The sequence below is a fragment of the Manis javanica genome, chromosome 11, assembly GCF_040802235.1.
Source record: "Manis javanica isolate MJ-LG chromosome 11, MJ_LKY, whole genome shotgun sequence".
Classification (NCBI taxonomy): domain Eukaryota; kingdom Metazoa; phylum Chordata; class Mammalia; order Pholidota; family Manidae; genus Manis; species Manis javanica.
This window is the reverse complement of record NC_133166.1, coordinates 103,511,726-103,531,121: the sequence shown is the minus strand read 5'-3', so window position 1 is coordinate 103,531,121 and position 19,396 is coordinate 103,511,726. Positions and strand designations below refer to the sequence as shown.

General features: G+C 57.5%; 1 protein-coding gene across 3 annotated transcripts in view; it reads left to right on the top strand.

Annotated features, from left to right (window-relative positions):
* Window positions 1–749: 749 nt before the first annotated feature.
* The window catches only part of SOX13 (SRY-box transcription factor 13), a 42,486-nt gene continuing 23,839 nt past the window's right edge, over window positions 750–19,396 (top strand). Inside the window, exon 1 of one of the 3 annotated variants that reach the window (XM_073217102.1) lies at window positions 750–850. The gene's annotated coding sequence lies outside the window, so the exon portion shown is untranslated. The other 2 variants (XM_073217103.1, XM_073217104.1) reach the window with 2 other exon arrangements.

Here is a 19,396-nt window from a genome sequence, read left to right as displayed (position 1 = left end):
GAGACTCCCGGAAGAACACTCTGATCCCTGTCCTCACCCCCTCGTGCCATTGGTGGTCCCCACGCCCCATGTGCTTGCCTGATCGTGGCACTCTTCCACTTGACTGTAATTGTGTTCACTCATCTGTTCCTTTCACAAAATAGGAATCCAGGTGGGGCTGGCACCCTCTCATTCATCCTGGTGTCCGCAGCACCATTTGGGCCAATATTGTAGGCATTTAATAAATACCTTAAAGTAAACGAATCCACCACCACCACCACCACCCAATATGGAACAGGGCAGGAAAAACAAAATAAAGGACGTTTGAGAGAACGCAAAATGACAGGACTCGGGAGTGGTATGAGACGCTGGGAAGCCGGCTGGCTACGAGGGGGTTAGGTTCCTAGGGGTGATACTGAAATGGGGTTTAAAAAACCCTAACTCCAGGCTGCCTGGAGCGGGTAGAGGCTGCGAGCAGGACCGACGACTTCCTGGGTCTTGCTCAAAGAGTGGTGGACTCTCTGTGGCGACCCTCGTGCCTGGGCAGAGGGAGTGGGTAGAGTCACCTCTTTCTTCTACCCCCTGCACCCCCTCACTCCACCTCCACCCCCGCCAGCGCCCCGGAACCTCGGCTCCCCGCTCTTCCAACAGAGGTTTCCAGCTGCCGATGCCGGGCCGGACCTGGCTGCGGGGAGGAGGAGGGAATTCTCCGTCCGTCCCTCCCTCCCCGCCTCCCTCCCCTCCCCATCCTCCCCCCCGCCTCCTCCCCTGCCCGCCCTGCCTCCCTCTTTCTCCTCGGAGGCTGTGGAGTCGCCTCGCAGCGGCGAGCGGCGGGCGCCCAGCTCGCAGTCCTGGTTTAGAACTGAGCCGCGTAAGTGCGCGTCCTGGAAGCCCGGCCCCGGAGCGGCGAGCCCGGGTCTGAGCCCGGAGCGCAGCGGGCCGGCGCCGCGGCCTGATTCAGGACCGAGCCGAGGCGCGGAGCCGGAGAGCCGGGCGGGCGGGCCGGCGCAGCGTCCGGGCGAGGCAGGGAGCAGGACCGCGGGAGGCAGGGAGACGGCCGCGGGCAGAGGGCAGAGGGCAGAGTGCACAGAGCGGCCTTGCTCGGAGCAGGGCGCCGCCCGGGACGGCGGGCCGCTGTGGGGCGCAGACCCAGGGTGGCCCCGAGCCCGGAGCGGCTCCCGGGCCGACGGCGGGGGGCGTGCCTCCCCCAGCCCGGCCGCCCCAGCTTGCTGCGTGGCCGGGCATGTGAGCGGGAACCCCGGGCTGCCGGCCGCGAGGACCTGCACGGAGGAGCAGGAGCGCGGAGCCGCGAGCGCCGAGCCCGGCACCGGGCTGAGTAGTAAGTGCGCCCCCTCCGCGCCGCGAGCGCTGCGTGCCGCCGCGCCCCTCTCCCCGGCCCTCCGAAGTTTGACACTCGCGCCCCCACGTTGCTGGGCACACGCCGTCTCTTATCTCTGCGAGTTTCCGCCTTTTGCAAAGTTTTTCGAGAAGGAACGGACCCCTACGTATCCCCAACAACGCGTGCCGGTGGCGGCTCCCCGCGGGCGGACCCAGGTCCTTGGGAGCGGGGTGGCAGCCTGGTGAGGCCGTGGGTGGCTGTTTGTGTCTGTGTGTGTGCGCGCACCACCGAGCCGAGCATGGGGTGCCGCACCACTCCTGCTCCTCGCCGACCGGCCGGGGGCACTGGGTCTTTCTCACCAGGCTTTATACGCCCAGGCCGAGGATTTCCCAGCAGGAATCCGAGAGGACCTGTGCGCGCCCAGCGTGGGGCTCGGGTACCCGCGCTGAGACGCAGATCCACCCGCCGCCCTGGTTGTGCGGGGTGCCGGGGGCCAGCGTCGCGGTCCTTTCCATCCCTCCAGGTTCGTCCCCAGCGGACCAGCCGGGCGCTGCAGCCTGTTTGTTTTGAGCTGCGGCTGCTCCTGTTTCAGCGCCCCCCGCCCCCCACCTCCCCGCCTTCGGATGGCGGAGGTGAATCTTTTCATCCCTATTTCACTGCTGAAGGAAATCGTGCCTGGGGCCAGGGCGGTGGGGAGGGGGCTAGCCGCTGTGTTCCCAGCGCTCGCCATTGTTTTCCCACCCCGAGCATTCGTACGTAAACACACACATACACATACACACACCCGCGCGCGCGCGCGCACACACACACACGTGTGTGTGTGTGTGTGTGTGTGTGTGTGTGTGCGCGCGCGCGCGCGCGCCGGCTGCTTGAGTCCCCAGACGCGCTGGGACCGCCCGCGGGATTTTCCCAGCTGCCAGCCTGCTTTTCAGGCTGGAGGTACCCCTTTACTTATCTGGGGCCGGGGAGGGCAAGAGGCGTGGGGGTGCCCGCGAGCCTCGGGCGGGGCCGTTCGCCGTGCCTGCGCGGAAAGTGAATTTTGAACTTCAGCCCTGGACCTTTCCGGGAGGACCCCGAGCGCACGAGCTGCGGCTCCCGCCCCGGAGGGCCTGCGGCAGCTGCAACAACTCCAGCGGCACCCTTGGCAGCCTTCTCCGCGACTGGGGCTACAAGGAAGCCGAGGCGTTTTCCCGGGAAGTTTGCTTTGACTCTGTGGGAATTTCCGGGCAGGGCGCCCCGACGCTGGCGCTGGTGGAGGGGTCCGGCAAAGACAGCCGGAGATGCTGCTGCTCTGGGCGGAGTTTTCAGAGATCCTGGTTTTCCACTGTGCTCCCTTCGGAAGTGGCGCCCAAGAAGCTGGGATTCAGCACGTCTTGGTCCTAATTCCCCACCTATGGGCAGCGTGAGCCCAGGGGAGCCCTGTAACTTTTCTAGATTTTACCCTGTGCAAGATGGGGAGAATTATGCACCCGTCTTTGAAGCTGGCGACGACTAGTTTGGAAGGCATGAGTTCCAGGAGGGTAGGGACCCCCCCCACCCCCACTTGGACCCCTGAAAGCTAAGTATAACTTAGTGGAAAAGAGCCAGGGCTCCGGAGTTAGGTGCGAGATACTGGCCACTGACGGCATGATCTTGAGCAATTTACCCTGGCTGCTCTGTGCCTTGCTTTGCTCATCTGCAAAATGGGTTTAATAAGAACAGCACGTGCCTCATGAGATTGTCTTGATGATTCACAGTATAAAGCTAAGTTCGTAGAACATGCCTGGCATGTAGTGAGCACTGGAAATTGTTAGCGCTCACTGCCACAGTCACTGGACTCACCTTGAACAGAGCCCAGATGGTCACTTTGGAATTGTGCTCATTTAACCAGTTACAATTGTCCACTTTTGGGAATGAAGAAACCTCACACTTCTTCCCACCCTTTCTTGATTTTGGCTTCTTAGGTCTTTCTATTCCTTGTCTGTCTGTATCTCATATAGACAGACCTGTCTTTTTTTTTTTTTTTTTTCCTTTTTCCCCCCTTCCTTTCTTCCTCTCTTCCAATTCCTGTGAAAGACACTTCATTCCCTCCTCTTTCTCACTCTTAAAAATCAATTCTGGCCCAACTGCAGTGTTCTCTCAGTGGAAATGGGGCCCCAGGAAGGAAGTGACTCCACAGGCTGTCCCCCGAGTACCCTGGTCTGGGCTGCTGGCTCCGGATTGGATGCGCATTTGTGTCTCTGGGGCTGGATGAATTTCCAGAGAGAGGAGCCCAGGTGTCTGGGGCCTGGGGGAGAGTCATGCAGGATGGGCTGGCTGTACCTGGGGGAGCTCTGCTCCTTGGTGGGGTCTGTGTTACCTGATGCTGGGGCTCACTTGGGAACCTGGAATATCCCAGCAGCCTGGACAGATTGCATGTGGGATTTGGGGGTAAGCAAGGGGCAAAAGTCTGGCCTTCAACTTATCACTTGCAGTTAGAGTGTTTTCTAGGAATTTGGGTTTGTCCCAAAGTCCTTGTCAGATTCTGGGCTCTGCAATGGCACAGCACAAGTAAGGGGTGAGCTGGGTGTCCGGGAGGAAGAGCAGGTGGCTGCTGCTTTGGACAACTGAATCCTCCTCTTTCTCTGACCCTGTAGCCTTCACCCCAAGCATTGGGGAGGATGGCTAGGGGTGCGGCTCTCGGCGCTTGGAGAGCCTGCAAGTGGGCTGTTTTTGGTGATGAGAACCAGCATTGCCGTCCCCCCCCTTCATTCCTTTGATAGAAATTTGTTGAACGCCTATTATGTGCCAGGCCCTGCCCCAGGGAATGAGGCTTCTGGTGTGAGCACGACAGGTTAGTGTTAGGAGCCTTCTTTATAGTGGGAGGAAGCAGGCAATACATAACTTGAAATAAGTATCCAAGACAATATTAGATCCTGTGTGATGTGAAAGAACTAGAACAAGTGATGTAACAGAGAATGAAATGTGGAGGCAGGCCTGTGAGAGCTGCCCCAGGGAGAGGACACTTCAGCCTGAAGGAGGAGAGGGAGGCAGCTGCACAGAGAGACCTGGAGAAAGGGGATTCCAGGCAGAAGGAACAGCACATGAAGAATCCCAGAGGCCAGGGTTCGCAACAGCAATGTGGCTGCAGGGGGAGATGAGAAATCAGAGCAGGCCCAGAGCCTGGTCACAGGGGACCTGGTCGGACTGGTTAGGACCCTGGATTTTATGGCCAGGGCAATGGAAAGCCAGGGCAATTGGAGGGTGTTAAAGAGAGTGAATGGATGTGATTGATGATTTTAAAGGATTGTTTGATAAGCAAAAAAGGTAATCAGAATTTCCCCAGGGGAGGGAAATGGTGGCTGGAGGGATGGGATGAAGGAAAGATGGTATTTTCATTGTAGACCCTTTCATCCTTAATAAATCAAGTACCATGTGCAAGTATCAACTATGCCCCAAACACCCAACTCCAAAAAGCACAGTCAGAAAAGAATAGCTTATAACCTGGACAATGTGCATGATAAAAAGTGAAAAAAATGATACAAAACTATTGTATAGTAGCAGTTTTGTAAAGATAATTACATGTGTACACATGCTCATCATGCATACATACATAGAAAAGTAGAAGGCTGTGTCAAGTGTTTATGGAGGTTAATTCTAGATGCCAGACATATGGGTGACTTTTATTTCCTTCTTTATTGTCCGTTGGTTTTTTTCCTAAGGTACAATGGTCATGAATTACTTTTAAAAGTGGGGAAAAATTTAAAGAGATTGGTTTGGCTGCTAAGTAGAGAATAGTTGGAAGTAGAGCAAGAATGGAAGCAGGTTAGCTGGGAAGCTGATTCCGACCTGAGATGATGACTTGGATAGGGTGGTGGACGGGAGGCCATTCTGGAATCAGAGCCAGCAGGCTGCACTAATGTGCCACTGCAAAACATGGTGGTCAGCTCTTGCCTAGAGGGCCCTTCCCCCCACAACTCAGATTTCATGCTCAGGAGCGCTGGGATCAGTGATGGCGAAGGACAGTTTCAGTGTTGCTTTCTTTGGAATTATCTTGGCCTCCAGCTACATCCTTATTCCCATATTTCCTCCTAGTAGGGACAGCCCTATCGTAAACATTTTGCCACTTTGATAATTAGCAGAGTCAGGCTAACATGTCTACAGTAAGAGGGATTTAGAGTCAGGAGAGGTGTTCATCACGATCACGGAGCCTCCATTTTCCCATCTGTGAAATGGGACAGTAACAGCGACAATACTTAACCTCTTAAAACTCACATCCCCTTCAGTCCGCAGCAGTGCACTATGAGCGGTGGAGGGCCGGGGTTTGCTGTTGACAGACAAGTGTCTGCTTGAGCTAGATCTACTCCATAGGATTCTGCTGTTCCTGCTCTTGAGGAGCTGACACTCACTCATTCTACACAGATTTTCTCCTCGCTAAGGTTGCTTTGAGGTTTGCCCTAATTGGGCAGCTCCCAGTAGGTCACCAGGAAGCTGACGCCACTGGAAAGAGTGGAATTCAAATGCAGCTGTGTGGGCAGGCCCCCTCCCCCAGCCATATTCAGGGGTGAGGCTGAGTGTTTGAAAAGGGCTCTGTGCTGCGAAGGCCTGGCCAGGCCCACAGTAAATCGTGCTTTGAATGGGAATTACTTCTGTGCTCAGTGTTTGCTTAAGAGGGCTCGATCCTGCCTGAACTCGCTGCGATCCTCACCCTTTGCTAGTTCCCTTCCTGGAACCGCGATGTGTTAGCCAGGAAAGCTGTCACAGTGCGTGCCTGTCAATGGCAGGGGACCAGGACCCATGGTGCTCGCTTCCATGTCCCTTGTCACCTCCCTGTCACCCTGCCTTTGAGCAGGAAGGCGTGCCTTGGTTGGGGGGCACCTTTGCCTGGGTGACTCCCCATTTTGACTGCCCCTTCCTCCTTCCCACAACTTGGGAAAGACTTATTTAGATTTAGATTTGATACAGGCCAGCTCAGCAGGGCCACCTTCAACCTCTGCCAGCTGCTCTGATCAGAGGAGACTCTGTTTCTTTTAAAAGTTCAAATACTGTCTCTGAGCAACCGGGATACAGTGGGAGTGCAGGAGCGGGGTGCGTCCAGTTCAGCCCGAGTGCCTACTCTGTGCCGTGGACCTTAGCCAGAGACCCACCAGCCCTGCTCAACCCTGGGCTGCTGAAGGCTCGTGCGGCGTTCCTGGGAAAAGGTTTCTGTGTGCCCTGTGTGGTCCGCAGCACAGGACCTCTGCCTCTGTTGGGAGGGGCCGGGGAGCCTGTACTTCGCGTCCTTACCCCCTGCGCCCCTGGCGTTCCTAGGTGCTGCCAGGGAGGATGGGACAGTGACAGTGGTCAGACCACTGAGGCTGTGAGGTGAGGAGGAAGTGGCTGGGATCTGCCTCCTCCCAAGGTCGTCTGTGGGCAAGTGAAGTCCGGGCACGGCCCCGGAAGTGCTGTGTGCGGCCGAGCATCTCGCCGAGTGTGCACGTGGGAATGAGCTGGGAGCGCAGCAGGGCCTGAGATTCGTACCCAAAGGATGAGGGTTCCAGCCAGGAGTGTTTGGTAGTAGGAGTGTGTGTGGGGTGGTTGAGAGGAAAGAAGTGGGGACGGTAACTTAGCTGCCCCCCCCACGCCCCGGTTTTCCTAAATAGCATTCACGACCCCAGCCCTTCTGGTCACACCAGGAAACCTTACACACAACATCAAATCTGAATTCAGTTCCTTTGATACAGTGTTCAGACTCCCCTCCTCCAGCAGTGGCCTTAGCATTTAAATGGCCTTGGCACAAAGCTCCATATGCAGCCAAGGGGATTGTGGCTGGGTTGGGGGGAGGGTTAGTGTTACCCCCCACGTTGTCCCCCGTGTCTTCTGGGGACATGTCCAAAGTAGCCTATCAGTTTTTCAGCTTGAGAGGACAAGGGGCAAGAGCTGCAGACAGAGCAGGAACGCGGCTCCCTTGGGCCGGTGGTTTAGGCCTGTGATCCCTGCCAGGCCTGGAGCTCCCCCGGGGATCCGCTCTGGAGGAGGCCTGCCTGTTCTCCCCCCACACCAGCTTTACCTCCCCCAGGCCCCGCCCCCTGCCTGACTCAGAATGGAATGTGCAGCCTGTGGAACTGGATGGGGTGAGAACCAGTTCCCAGAGGCCCTTGGTCCCAGCCCCCTCCCAACCACCCCCAAAGGGGGTGGGGGGCCTTGGGGCTCGTTGGTGCGCCAAGGTACCCTGCTGACCATCTGAGGCCCTGTGCTGAGTTGGGGCAGAGGTGGGTGTCATGGGGGCCCAGGTCCAGCCATTTGAAGGAATGGCCAGGGCTGGGGGATTTTTTTGTTAAGTCCAAGATGAGAGGGGATGGCCAGTCAGAGGCCAGGGGTAGAGCAGGCCTCCAGCTGGGGGTGGCGTACCCTGGACCAGAATCCTTTAATTTCTTTTTTAAAAATTGTTGCTCATACGTATTTTCTTTTTTCTGTAGTTTCCAAAAGTAGTCCAACAATGTGTATTACTTTTGTAATCAGAATGGAAAGGATTTAAAATCTGTCTGGAACTGCCAGACAGTGTAACAGGACAGGTAGTGTTTTTTCTCTGGGAGACCGAGAGGAGTCGAGGCTGACTGACACTAGAAGATTCTGCAGAAGGAGGGTCCCTGGTGGGAGGGGTGATAGCAGAAATCGGGAAAGAAGCCTGTGGACTGGGCCAGTACCCTTTCAGGATGACAGCTGAGTGGGTCCCTTGGGCCCCCTGGTGGGCTGGGGGCCAGGCCCGTAGCCTCCTGCCTTGACCCTGGCATCTGGGAGGAGGCATGGAGAGGGAGTGAAGCCTGGCTTAAGCTGCCCTTACTCGGACTCAGTGGAGTTAACTCCCACCTGACCACCTAAGGTGGGCCCTGTGCACCCCTGGGTGGGAGGTGAGGAGAGGGTTCTGTCTCGGTGTGGGTGTGGGGAGTGAAGCTCGCAGAACAGCCCCGAGCCCTGCTGTGGGAGCCTGAAGTCAGTCACCCATCCACTCCCGTGAGGCTTTAGTTCTGGGCCTGTCCCCTGAGAGGTGGGGTGGGTGGGAAGGAAGGGCTGATGTAAGCTTAGTGGGGAGGCGCTGGAAGGAGCCTCAGAGGCAGGTGGGGAGTGATCAGGGAGCTGTTGAAAGCAGAAGAGAGGGGCCCCTCCAGCCCTGCTATTTCTCTGGCTTGCCTGGCTCCCCTTTTCTTGGCTGGTGGAGAAGGGTGTGCATGTATGTGGGTTTGTGTGCACACATACGCATGTGTGTGTGCACATGCGCACCTGTGTGTCCAGGCAGCTAGGCAGGGCCCTGCACTCCAGAGACCTTGGTCAACCCCCTCCGGCCCTGGGGGACCAGGCTGCGCCTCTAAGGGCCCCAGGGAGGTGGGGGGGATGTTAGACCAGTGTTAAGAAGGAAAGGGGAGAGTGAGAGAGGGCCAGAGCTGGTGGGGTGCTGAGGAGAGGTGGGGTGGGGGGTGGCCACTCATGCCTCCCTCTGAGCATCAGTCCCCTGGAGCCTCTGGTGCCCCATGTGGATTGAGTGTCCACCCCAGACTACCTGGGGAGGGGCTGGGCAGTGGGCAGTCACCTCCTGCCCTCCTTGCGTTCTCGGTAACCTCAGTTTCCTCCCGCTCTGCCATTGTGATCGGCGAACCACAACCCCCACCAGGAATGGACCATATGGGGGAGTCTGGCCAGGATGAGGGGCTGGAGGAAGAGAAGAGTGGGGAGGGAAAGAGCCAGTGGGGTCCCCAGGTGGGGCAGGTGGGGCAGGGAGGCAGAGGCCTCTCCTCTCAGCCGGGGTGAAGGACTCAGCCCTCACTCACAGGTACCCTGGCCCAGAAACAGGGTCAGAGAACAGAGGGAAGGGATCTGTGTCACCTCTTGTCTGGGACAGAGGAGGTAGCAGGAGAGCCTCCTTTTTGGTATCTAGAGGAAGCCAAGCGGTAGTAAGAACACCAGTTTGGGTGAGCAGGGCTCTTCGAGTTGTGCAGTGCACAGTGTGTGCAGCGGTGCATGATGGCCCTGCTGGAACTGCTCAGAGTGTCAGGGACCTACAGCTTTCATGATGGAATGTCCCTCCTCTTTTACCAGCTCTGCCTGGCCATAGATCCATACTCCTCAGCATGACACCCCAACTTGGGGGTGATTTTGGCTGTTTGTTACCCCTTTCTGGGGATTGAATGACTTGGAGTATGGAGAACCAGAATGGAGGGGAGGGCTTGCGTGTGAGCCAGTTGGCCGCAGATGCAAGGGACCACCTGGTCCCCAAGTCAAGGCTGGTGGGGTCTGGGGAGGGCTGGATGGAGCAGGGAAGCCTGACAGCGAGGTGGGGGGGGAGTGCAGATGAGCGGCAGGCCCACGCGTGGCCTTCAGCCCACAGGGTCTTCCTGGTCCGTGCCTGTCCCCCCCTCTCCCCTCAGCAAAACCCAGCCATCCCTTGTCACTCAGGATCTCACTGTTGATCTCTGGGGAGATAACTTAGGCTAATCGGATTTACCAATCTAAATTCTTGTGCTGGTGGCAAATTAGCAGGTGGTTCCTGAAGCACAGGAAGGAGCCTTTTAACCAGCCCCTGGGCTTTATTAGCCCAAGAGGTGACTATCAGAGTGGGGGCTTGGGGTAGACGGGGAGCCGTGCCTGCCTGACGGCTGCGCCTGCGTCTCTCTGCTGGGCCTAGGAGGACCAGCCACAGGGCTCAGACACAGTTTTGACCAAGATAAAGAGACATAAATTATCGATTAGATGCTGACTGACAAAAGTGAAGGTGGGGACATGCAGGGTGGAATGTTTTGGGAGCACTGAGGGAGGGGCACCACAATCAGATTTGCGCAGTCAGGGAAGGCTCCCTGTAAGAGGACACACATAAGGACCTGGAGGGTGAGGAGAAGATGGCTTAGCAAGAACAAGTGAGAGAAAAACAGGTTGCAAGGGCAGATCCCCTAAGTCTCTGGGCGCCTCACCTGGGTCTCCAAGGGTCTCCTGTCCCTTACCAAGAACCTGGGGGCATCGCGACTTTGGGGGAAGGGGGAGTGGCGGGCATTCAAAGACACGGCGGCTAGGGCTCCTGGCAGTGGAGGCCTTGTTCAGCTATGAGCTGTGTGTGCCACCAAGTGGGGGCATGGGTCTCAGGTGCACGGGTCTGCATGGGGTGGGGGGCGGGGGGGCCGTGGGTTCTTGTGGGACTTGGGCACACTGTGGTGTGTGGCCCAAGCGGCCCGGGAACTGGAAGCCCAGGCCTGTCCCAGGCAGCTGTGGGGGTGGGGGCAGGATTGCCAGGGCCAACTGCAAATTAGCCAGGCTGGCGTTAAATGCCTTTGCTGCTTCTCTCCTCCCTAACCCCTACCCCCTCCGCCCCGTTCCTTCCTGTGCTCCCAAAAATCAACAACTGTGTCAACAGCAGGGTGATTGTGCTTGGCCAGCAGCCCGAAGCTGCCAGGACTGGGCAGGTGCTGGCAGGGCTGCTGGAGCCCCACGCTGGGAGCAGGCTGGGCCTGACTGCCAGGGCCGCAGGATAAACAAGGCCGCACACAGGCTGCCGAGAGGGAGGGGGGAGGCCACTGCAGGCAGGAGGGAGAACAGGTGTCTCAGGAGCGCTGCAGACACAAAGGGCTCCTGTCTCCTCCTCCTTGGCCCTAGGGAGCAGCCCCCCTCCCCCTCTCTGGCCCAGCCCAGAGAAGTGGCCAGGTCAGCCAGAGGGTGCTGGGACTGAGGGGAGGGCAGGTGCTGACCTCCGCACACCCCAGCATCACGGTGATCGTTTTCTCCCGCTTGAGGCAGAGGTAAAACCAGTCTGTACAGAAGCGCCAGGGGCAGGAGACCTGCTTGTGAGCAGCCGGCCACGCGGCCTCTGGGGGTCTCAGTTTCCCTCTGGAAAGACAGCAAGACCCCTCGGGCCTGCTGGGGCACCCAAGGAAGAAACGGAGAGGAGATAGGAAAGCCACACGGAGCTTTGGGAAGATGGAGGCTGTGTCAGGAGTGATGGAAGGTGGGGTGGGAGCTAGGGGCACCTGGGCCAGGGACTCCAGGTGGGATCTGGAGCTTGCTGTGGCTCAAGTGCAGTGCCTGGCCTCCCTCCGTCCCTCTTGGTGAAACACCTTTCCTGAACACATACCCTGTGCCAGGCCCCGCAGTAGGGCTGGGGAGGCAAGGAAGAGGATCTAGGGCAGCAGCCAGACTACCTGTGTGCGGCTGCGTGAGTAACTCACCGGGGCACGGTTTCCTCACCTGGAGGCTGGAGGGGGTGACACTCCCTGCCTCGAGGGGCTGCTGTGACTGTGGAAGGCGCAGAGACACCGGGCCTGATGCCTGCTGTATAGAAAGGGCTTGATAAGAGGAGGTCGTTGTCCCTTGCCCCTGAGAGAGTACCAGGGGCTCAAATCTAGCCAGAGCCTGGGAAGTGGACAGGTAAGTAAATAAATGCAGTCCAGTCAAGTCCTGGAGACCGAGGATGTCCACGGGCTTTGGGATGCCCTGGACGAACAATCAGTCAACTCTTCCAGGGTTATTGGGGAGTGGTGTATAAAGGGGGGGGCAGTGTTCATGCTGGGCTTTGAGGTGTGGGTTCCTGGCTAAGCACGGAGGATGGACCTTCTAGGCAGGGGCGTTGTGTGAGCCGGAGCCCAGAGGTGTGAAAGTGCCCGTATCCCGCGTGTGTGAGGACAGCTGGAGGTGGCCGTGCGACACCAGAGGGCCGTGTGCTGGGCGAGGGAGCTGGGGCTCATCCCCGGCTCGCACCGGGGTCAGGGGCCACAGTCAGGCTTCACCCGGCAGCTGTGTTCCTCCCCGCCCACCCCAGTGCTTTGTGAGTAACACTCTCACTCACTCTGGAATATTCTTCGATGTACAGAGAAGCAGGATAGTTCAGTGAAAGCACCAAGGAGTTTTAGAGTCCGACGTGGATTTGAAACTTTTGGAGCTTGAATCTTGATCCCGGGCCTGATTTGTTTGAGCTGCGTTTCACTCATCTATAAAATGGGGTACGGTCTCCCTTACCGTGCGTGGGGTTGGGAGAGGATTAGAGAAGAGGTGTGCCGAGTGGTGATGGATCGCAGATGGACAGGCGGTGCTCACCTCCTTCCTCATAGTCACTGGGTTACTTTCTGTGTGGTCTTGTCCAGGTCAGACAGCTCTCTGCGCCCTGCTCTCTAGATCTGTGACGTGGAAACCGTGGCCTGTCTCCTTCCTTCCATGACTTTCTATGGTAGTGGGCCAGGCTGCCCACTTTCTGGGCAGATCAGTCAGGCCAGCAGGCCCAGGATCAGGAGGACCAGACGGTAGCCTTCCCGGGGCACTGGCCAGGCCTGCTGGACTGCGGTGGAGGGAGCCGGCCCTACGGTGGCTGCCGCCGGTGGTCCCAGCATCAGGCAGTGGGAAGCCCCATCCCGCCTTTCCCTGCAGGTGTAGCCTCCGCTGTGCCTTCTGACTTCCTCTAGTGCTGCCCTGATGGTCAGGGGGCGGTCAGGCACCTGGGGCTAGTGGGCGCCAGGGGACACCCAGGCCCTGGACCAGCCCGTGTGCCCTCAGGCCTGTCGCTCCACCTCTGGGAACCAGCTTTTCCCGTCTGTGATGTGGGAAGGACCATTTTGACCCCTCCCGGGATAAAACTAGGGTGCTGTGCTGCTGCGGCGATAGATGAGGATGGGGACGGCCACCCTGGGGATCGTTGCAGCGTTGGGATCCTGATGTGGGGTCAGGCACGTGGTCACAGCCCCACAGCTGCGCCTAGCAGAGCCCTCCGCGTGCGCCTCCTTCCGTGCCGCTTATCAAGGGGTGCCTCACAAAACCCACGTCAGGAAGGACCCCCATTTGGTGGATGAGGAAACTGAGATTTGAGGCAGGGACTGGTCCAAGTCGTGAGGCTGCAGGTCTGCAGGGATGTGGCATGTCTGACCCTGTGCAGGACAAGTGGAAACCCACGCAGGGGTCTTGCTGCAGCGTCCCCTGGCCTCCTGCCGTGGGATCTGAGGACTTGGCCTAGGGGCAGGGAGGAATGTCTAGAACCCATCCTGACACCAGATCTGGAAGGATGTTGGCCTTGGTAGAGGCCACCATTCCTCTCCCCACCCTGCTCACCTGCCACCTTGGCCAGTGCCCCGTGGGCACAGCCCCGCTTTCTCTTCCTCTAACACACTCTCATGTCTCAGGTGGCTTCGAGGAGCGGTGAGGCCGAGGAGGTGAGTCGGTGCAGGGGAATGCTGGGCCAGAGGACAGCACTCTGGGATCCTCAGCCAGGCGGGCAGAGAGCCTCCTAGGTAGCCCTGGAAACCGCCCAAGAGGGAAGCAGAAAGAGTAGCAGTGACATGTGGCTTTTTCCGAGGGCCATGCACATGTTTATGTGCACTTTGCATGTCACCGTACACTGAGCCCAATGGTAGAATCCACCCCCTGAGCACGTTCAGATCTGCCTTTACTATTGTTTTCTGCAGCCATGGCTGCTCTGGTGTTTTGCTCATGTCTTTGCCTTCTCACCCCTGTCCCATTTCCCCGACCCCTCTCTCGGAGGGCAGGTGGCCAGGAGCAGTGGGTCTGTATTCCCTGCTATCGATCTGCCCTCCCTGGTTGAGTACAGAGGGTGGGCCAGCCACAGCCATGCTCTTGAGAGCGGACACGGGCGCAGCCTCCCCACCCTGCCCGGTGGCCACCCCTCACCTGCGCGCCTTCCCATGCAGCTCGCAGTCCTTAGCCATTAGCAGGTGCTCAGTAAACCTGAGGCTAAAGCAAAATGAGAGACAGTCATCTCCCTGGGGCCTGGCTTTGTGTGCCGCGAAGGGTCACTGATGCTGGTTGGGGGGAGTGAGTCTGTAGGGGTCCTGGGGGAGGGAGGAATCGATTTTTCTCTCTGACTGTGGCCAGAGGAGTGCTTTCTTTCTCTTCCTGGCTTTGCAGGAAACAGAGTCGAGGACCAGAGCAGCAGAAGGAAGCGCCAGGCCTTCTCTTGTTTTGTTTTTCAGATTGAAAATTTGTTATTAGCAGTTTATGACATCCAGGTCTCCGGCCAAGCACATTCTGTTCTCTAGTGTTGGGGGAATACTCTTAGGGGCCATGGCAAGAGGCTGGACAGCAAAGAGGAACAGGTCAGCAATTCGTGATTGACTATGTGGTGTCTCGCCCTTCGCTGGGGGACAGTCTTAACAAGGGGCCAACCCGAGCCCGGCCCCGTGTGGGGAGATGCCCTTCTGGCTGCCGTGGCATCCCCCCGGGAACCCAAATGGCTCTGGTAGGCAGAGTGACTGGGCTCCCCTCCCACACTCATCCCACTGGGCCTTGGGCACCAGGTTTTCTCTGTGAAATGGGGTCAGGGTGGTGACACGCAGAACAGAGTCATTATTAGTCTGTCGAGATGGTGAGCCTGGGAAGACCCCTATGAGGGAAGGGGAGCAGCTATGTGTGCGAGGACCCCGGAAGAGGGGTGTGGGCAAGAGGACCACCTCTGTGGAAAGAATGGTGCACAAAAAACAACCCCCTTCTGTAGAAGTGCTGAGCTGGTGGAATTTAGCTCCGCAGCCGCAAGATCGGGGCAGTAGATAGAGCTCTGCAGGCGCCTGGGCTATACGTGTGCAGGTGGTTATGTGGGGGTCCTGGAAAACAACGGAGAGGACAGGGGCAGCATCTGTGGCACCCCCTCCACCAGGCTGGCCTCTATGCTTCCCTGGACTCAGTCCCTGTCCCCATTTTTGGAAGCAAATCCCCTTCCTCCATCCGCCCCTCACGTAAGTTGGTCTGTTTGTTCCTTGATTTTCCAATTCTCCCAACCTTGGCTTCGACTAGAAGTAGCTACCTCAGCCATTCTTCAAGGGGTCAGCATCCCCTGGGGAGCCATGGTGCCGGCAGGCGGGGAGCTTTGTGGCAGGAGGGGTACCTCTCAGGGTCAGGGGCGCTGGTCCCATGGCCTCTCCCTCAACGGCCGTGAGGAGACTGGCCGCTTTGGAGAGAGCGAATGCGTCAAGTGGTGCATCCTTGCGTCCCAGCCAGGTCCCCAGCTTGGTGCTGTTGGGTGTTGAAGGGCAGACGCGATCCATGGGAAGGAGAAGCTTCTGTGGGACACTGGGCAGAGCAGGGCAGAGAATGTGTGTTGGGCGGCGGAGGAAAGGGATGATGGGAGAGAACAGGCCCGGTGTCCAGCTGCGAGGTTTGGACTGTTGTCTTACTATTATCCTCCTACCGCTGACGGCCACTCCGTTGAGGCGGGTTGCTTGTCCTCTGTTCTCCGGGTTGACGTCCTCCTTTCCGGCTAGCTTGAGGCCCTTGCCGGGGGTTCACTTCAGCGTGGCTAAGTTCAGTGTGTATGGAGCACGTACTCTGGGCCCAGCACCAGACTCCAGGCTCTCTCAGCAACCCTGTGTCCTTCCAAGACAAATGTCAGCAGGCCAGCTCTGTGCTAGGTGCTGTAAGGTGCTGTGACAACGGTGGCTGAATTGCCAGTCCCGATCCCTGCTAGGGGCAGAAGGGGTGGCGTCAGCTTAGACTGCAGTTAGGTGGAGAGCGCCGAGGTCAGAGCAGGCCAAGGAGCTAGGACTTGGTTGACAATGAGGAACCAGAGAATATTTCAGACAAGTTTCAGAATGGGTGGCTCATTCATTCAGACTGAAACTTCTCTTTCATTGTTCTGTGAAAATTCCAGCGGAACCCTGTTTTTTTCTTCCTATTCAGAGACACTGCTGCCTTCAAATCGTGCTGACTTCCCCTTCCTGCCAGGGCTGGGGGGCTCCCAGGGTGTGGGGCTGGCTGCCCTTGGAGGGGACGGGGAGTCATTCCTCTTCGCTGTCTTGATCCACGCTGCCCTGGGCTTTGGACCCTCTGGGATCCGAGTGAGTATGGCCAGCTTGCCTGGGAAATCCAGCATGTGCCATTCCTTGATGAATGGGCAAACACGTTGTTCAGGATTGAGAAGTATTAACATCTAGATGTCTTTTTTAAAGGCAATGGTCTGATATATTTTTGAACAGACATGCCACTCAGGAAATGGGTAAGCTTTACCTCATTATGTGAAGTCACCGGGTAAGGTCTGGGAAGCTGCAGCCTGTCTGGGTAGGTGAGGCAGAATCATAGGCAGCGGAGCTGCGTTGTGGCCACAAAGCCTTTCGGCTGATGGGCAAGACTGGGAGGGCAGAGACACTTCCATCTCCGCAGCCTTGGGCTGGGAGGCCGCAGGGTGCAAGGTGGAGTCAGACCTGGGTTTGAGTGCTGGCTCTGCTTGCTCTGCTGAGCTGTGCGATTTCTGACAAATACTGGAACCTTCCTACGGCCTCTTTTTCTCACCTGCAAAGTGGGAGCAGAAAAATACCTACCTCCCAAGGGTGCCAGGACTCAGTGAAGTGGCGTATATATTGCAGTGCTCAGCGTAGGGCCTGGCGTACAGGAGGTCCCGTGAGCTGGGCCAATACCAGTACCATGGCCGTCATGGTGTGGTTGGTACTTGTGTTGGGGTGCGGATGGCGTGGCTCCCCTGGGCCTGCCTGGGTGTGGGGGTGGCAAGCATGGCCTCCGTGGGATCTGGGATAGGAGTGTGAGGAGGGTGAATGGTCGGCTCTCACACCTCGTTCAGCCTTCCACCCCCTCCCTCCTCCAGTGGTGACACGCTGATGGTTGTGCAGCGCCGGCCAGGTTACTTGGCCTCTCTGTGCTTCAGCTTCCTCGGCCGTGAAGTGCCGCTGACCAGCAGGCCTGTGTGTTGGGAGGATTAAATGCGAAGCATTCCTGGGAAAGTGTTCTGAACAGTGTCCGGCGCCTGGATCCTCTCTGGGCCTTTGCCGCTGTTACTGTTGGTGTGGTGGTTCAGTTACCAGCGTGACCCACTCACGCAAAGAAACCGGAGAGAGAGCTGCTGGCTCAGGTGCTGTGCAGGCCTGGAGCAGCGCTGCAGCGTGCGGTGGGGTGGAGGTAGGTTGGGCCATGGAGCCGCCCTGTGGGTGTTTGGGGAGCAGCCCAGGACAGGGAGTGAACTTCTCACACGCTAAGTCCCGGTGGGCATTGCTGGCTGTAGCAGAGACGACGGTCTGGCTTGGAGTCTGGCCCTGCCTTCTGTCCCTTGCCCAGTGCCAGCTCTTCTTAAACTGATCTCTCAGGGGGCAGTTCTACTCTAATGGGGTGCATTTTTGTAAAGCCTGTGAAACTTAGATGTAGTGGGGATTGCTTTGAGGCGCGGAACATCCACATTCACAAAACTCAACTGCTGTTGAATTTCAATAATTTGTTTTGATGGTATCATTGATATACAATCACATGAGCAACATTGTGGTTACTCGATTTCTCGCCATTATCAAGTCCCCACCACACACCCCATTATAGTCACTGTCCATCACCAGAGTAAGATGCTGTATAGTCACTACTTGTCTTCTCTGTATATACTGCCTTCCCTGTGCCACCCCCTACATTATGTGTGCCAATCGTAATGCCCCTTATTCCCCTTCTCCCTCCCTTCCCACCAACTCTCCCTAGTCCCTTTCCCTTTGGTAACCGTTAGTCCCTTCTTGGGTTCTGTGAGTCTGTTGCTGTTTTGAATTTCAATAATTCTTAACAATAAACAGCCTTTAACCTGTGGACCCTGAAGCTGCCTATGGAACCTGGCAGGGACCAAAGGCTGTCCCCCCAGCACCCAGCCCTCAGGGCAGAGAGGGTTAGTTGGGTTTGGAGAGCCCGTGGGGAGCATTGGTTTTTGCTTGACTTGGAGTTGGGCCCATTTCGGTGGGATTCTGGAGCTGCATCTCTAAAATGGGTTTTGTTGTTGCGGAAATTACCTGTGAGGTGCTCAGCCTCGTGTGGCACTCTGTAAACGGCAGGTGCTGTCATTATCTTTCTGCCGAGGAGCTTCATTATCTTTCTGCTGATTTGGGCTGCAACCTGCAGGTGGAAATCCGGGGCTTTCCGCCCTTGTATCTCCACAGCATCAAGACCTTGGTGCTCTCCGCCACTTATAATTTTATCTCTGGGAGAAGAACTAGTAATTCACTCCATATACAAGGGCAAAGACAGACCTTGGAAGGCTGGGTGTTGGGTCCCCCACAGTGAGTCAAAGGTGTCCGAGTCCCTTATTCCGTATGGGGCTTTATAAACCATCACGGTATGGCGTGCTTTGACATTTAGAACATCACTGTGCTCAGGTGCCTAGCAATCGAGGGGTGTGCATTTGCCTCCCAGTTTACAGATGGGGGAAACTGAGGCTCAGAGACTTAAGACTTGCCCAGGACTGCTCCCTGGGTTTGCACCAGAGGGAGGACTGAGGCTCGGACCTTCTCCCCCAGACTCAGAGCTCATTTGCCCTAGGCTCTCAGCTCCTCTCCTGGGCCTGTCTGATCCTCTCTGCAAAGACCTTTTCCCTCCATATAGGTGGCCTGTGAGGGCGGACAGGCTTGAGCTGGGAGGGAGAGGGTTAAATCCTTCCTAAGCGACGGAGCTGGTTTTGAGCCTGGGCCCTCCACTGACCCCATCACTGACCCCCACCCCCTGGGTCGAGGCGGGCTGTGGGGGAGGGGGGCAGAGCAGCCGTAATGACCCAGCAGGAGCGCAGCGAGGGCCTGGGGAGCTGAGGGGGGCGGGGGCCCTCCCCTCTCCCTCTCTGGACTAAGATGGGCAATGATGTCAATGGCTTTTCTTGGTTTCCGTAGGGAATCCCTGAGGGCCCCTTGTGGACTGCCATCAGCGTGGCCTGTACCCTGAATCAGGCCACAGAGCACAGGCAGCCCTTAGAGACACTGGAAGCCCTGCGACGTGCTCCTCGTAAAGTGGGCATTAGGATATTTTTCACCAGCAAAGGCAGCGGTAATAGAAAATAGAAATAGCAAGCGAACCTCCCGCCCCAGCACTGCCCTCCGTTAGCACAGGCCTGGCTTAGGGCTCCCGCTTACACCTTCGTCGCGCATGGACCTCAGGAGAGGCCCAGAGTAGTAGGATAACTCGCCCAGGTTTATACAAGTTGCGGCAGCCCCGTGCTGGACCCCAGGGGTCAGCTCAATGCTTTCCTTGAAACTGCCGTCCGATGAAGGACATTAGAGGAAGGGATTTCCAGGAAAGCCAAGGAAACAACTTCAAGGGAAGCTAAACCTCTTCTCTGTCCCCATCTTCCTGCCCCCAGATGCCTTTCTCTCCTTGCTGAGGAACCCTAAATTCACCTGTCTCTACGTGGCAGGTGGAAGCCCGTAA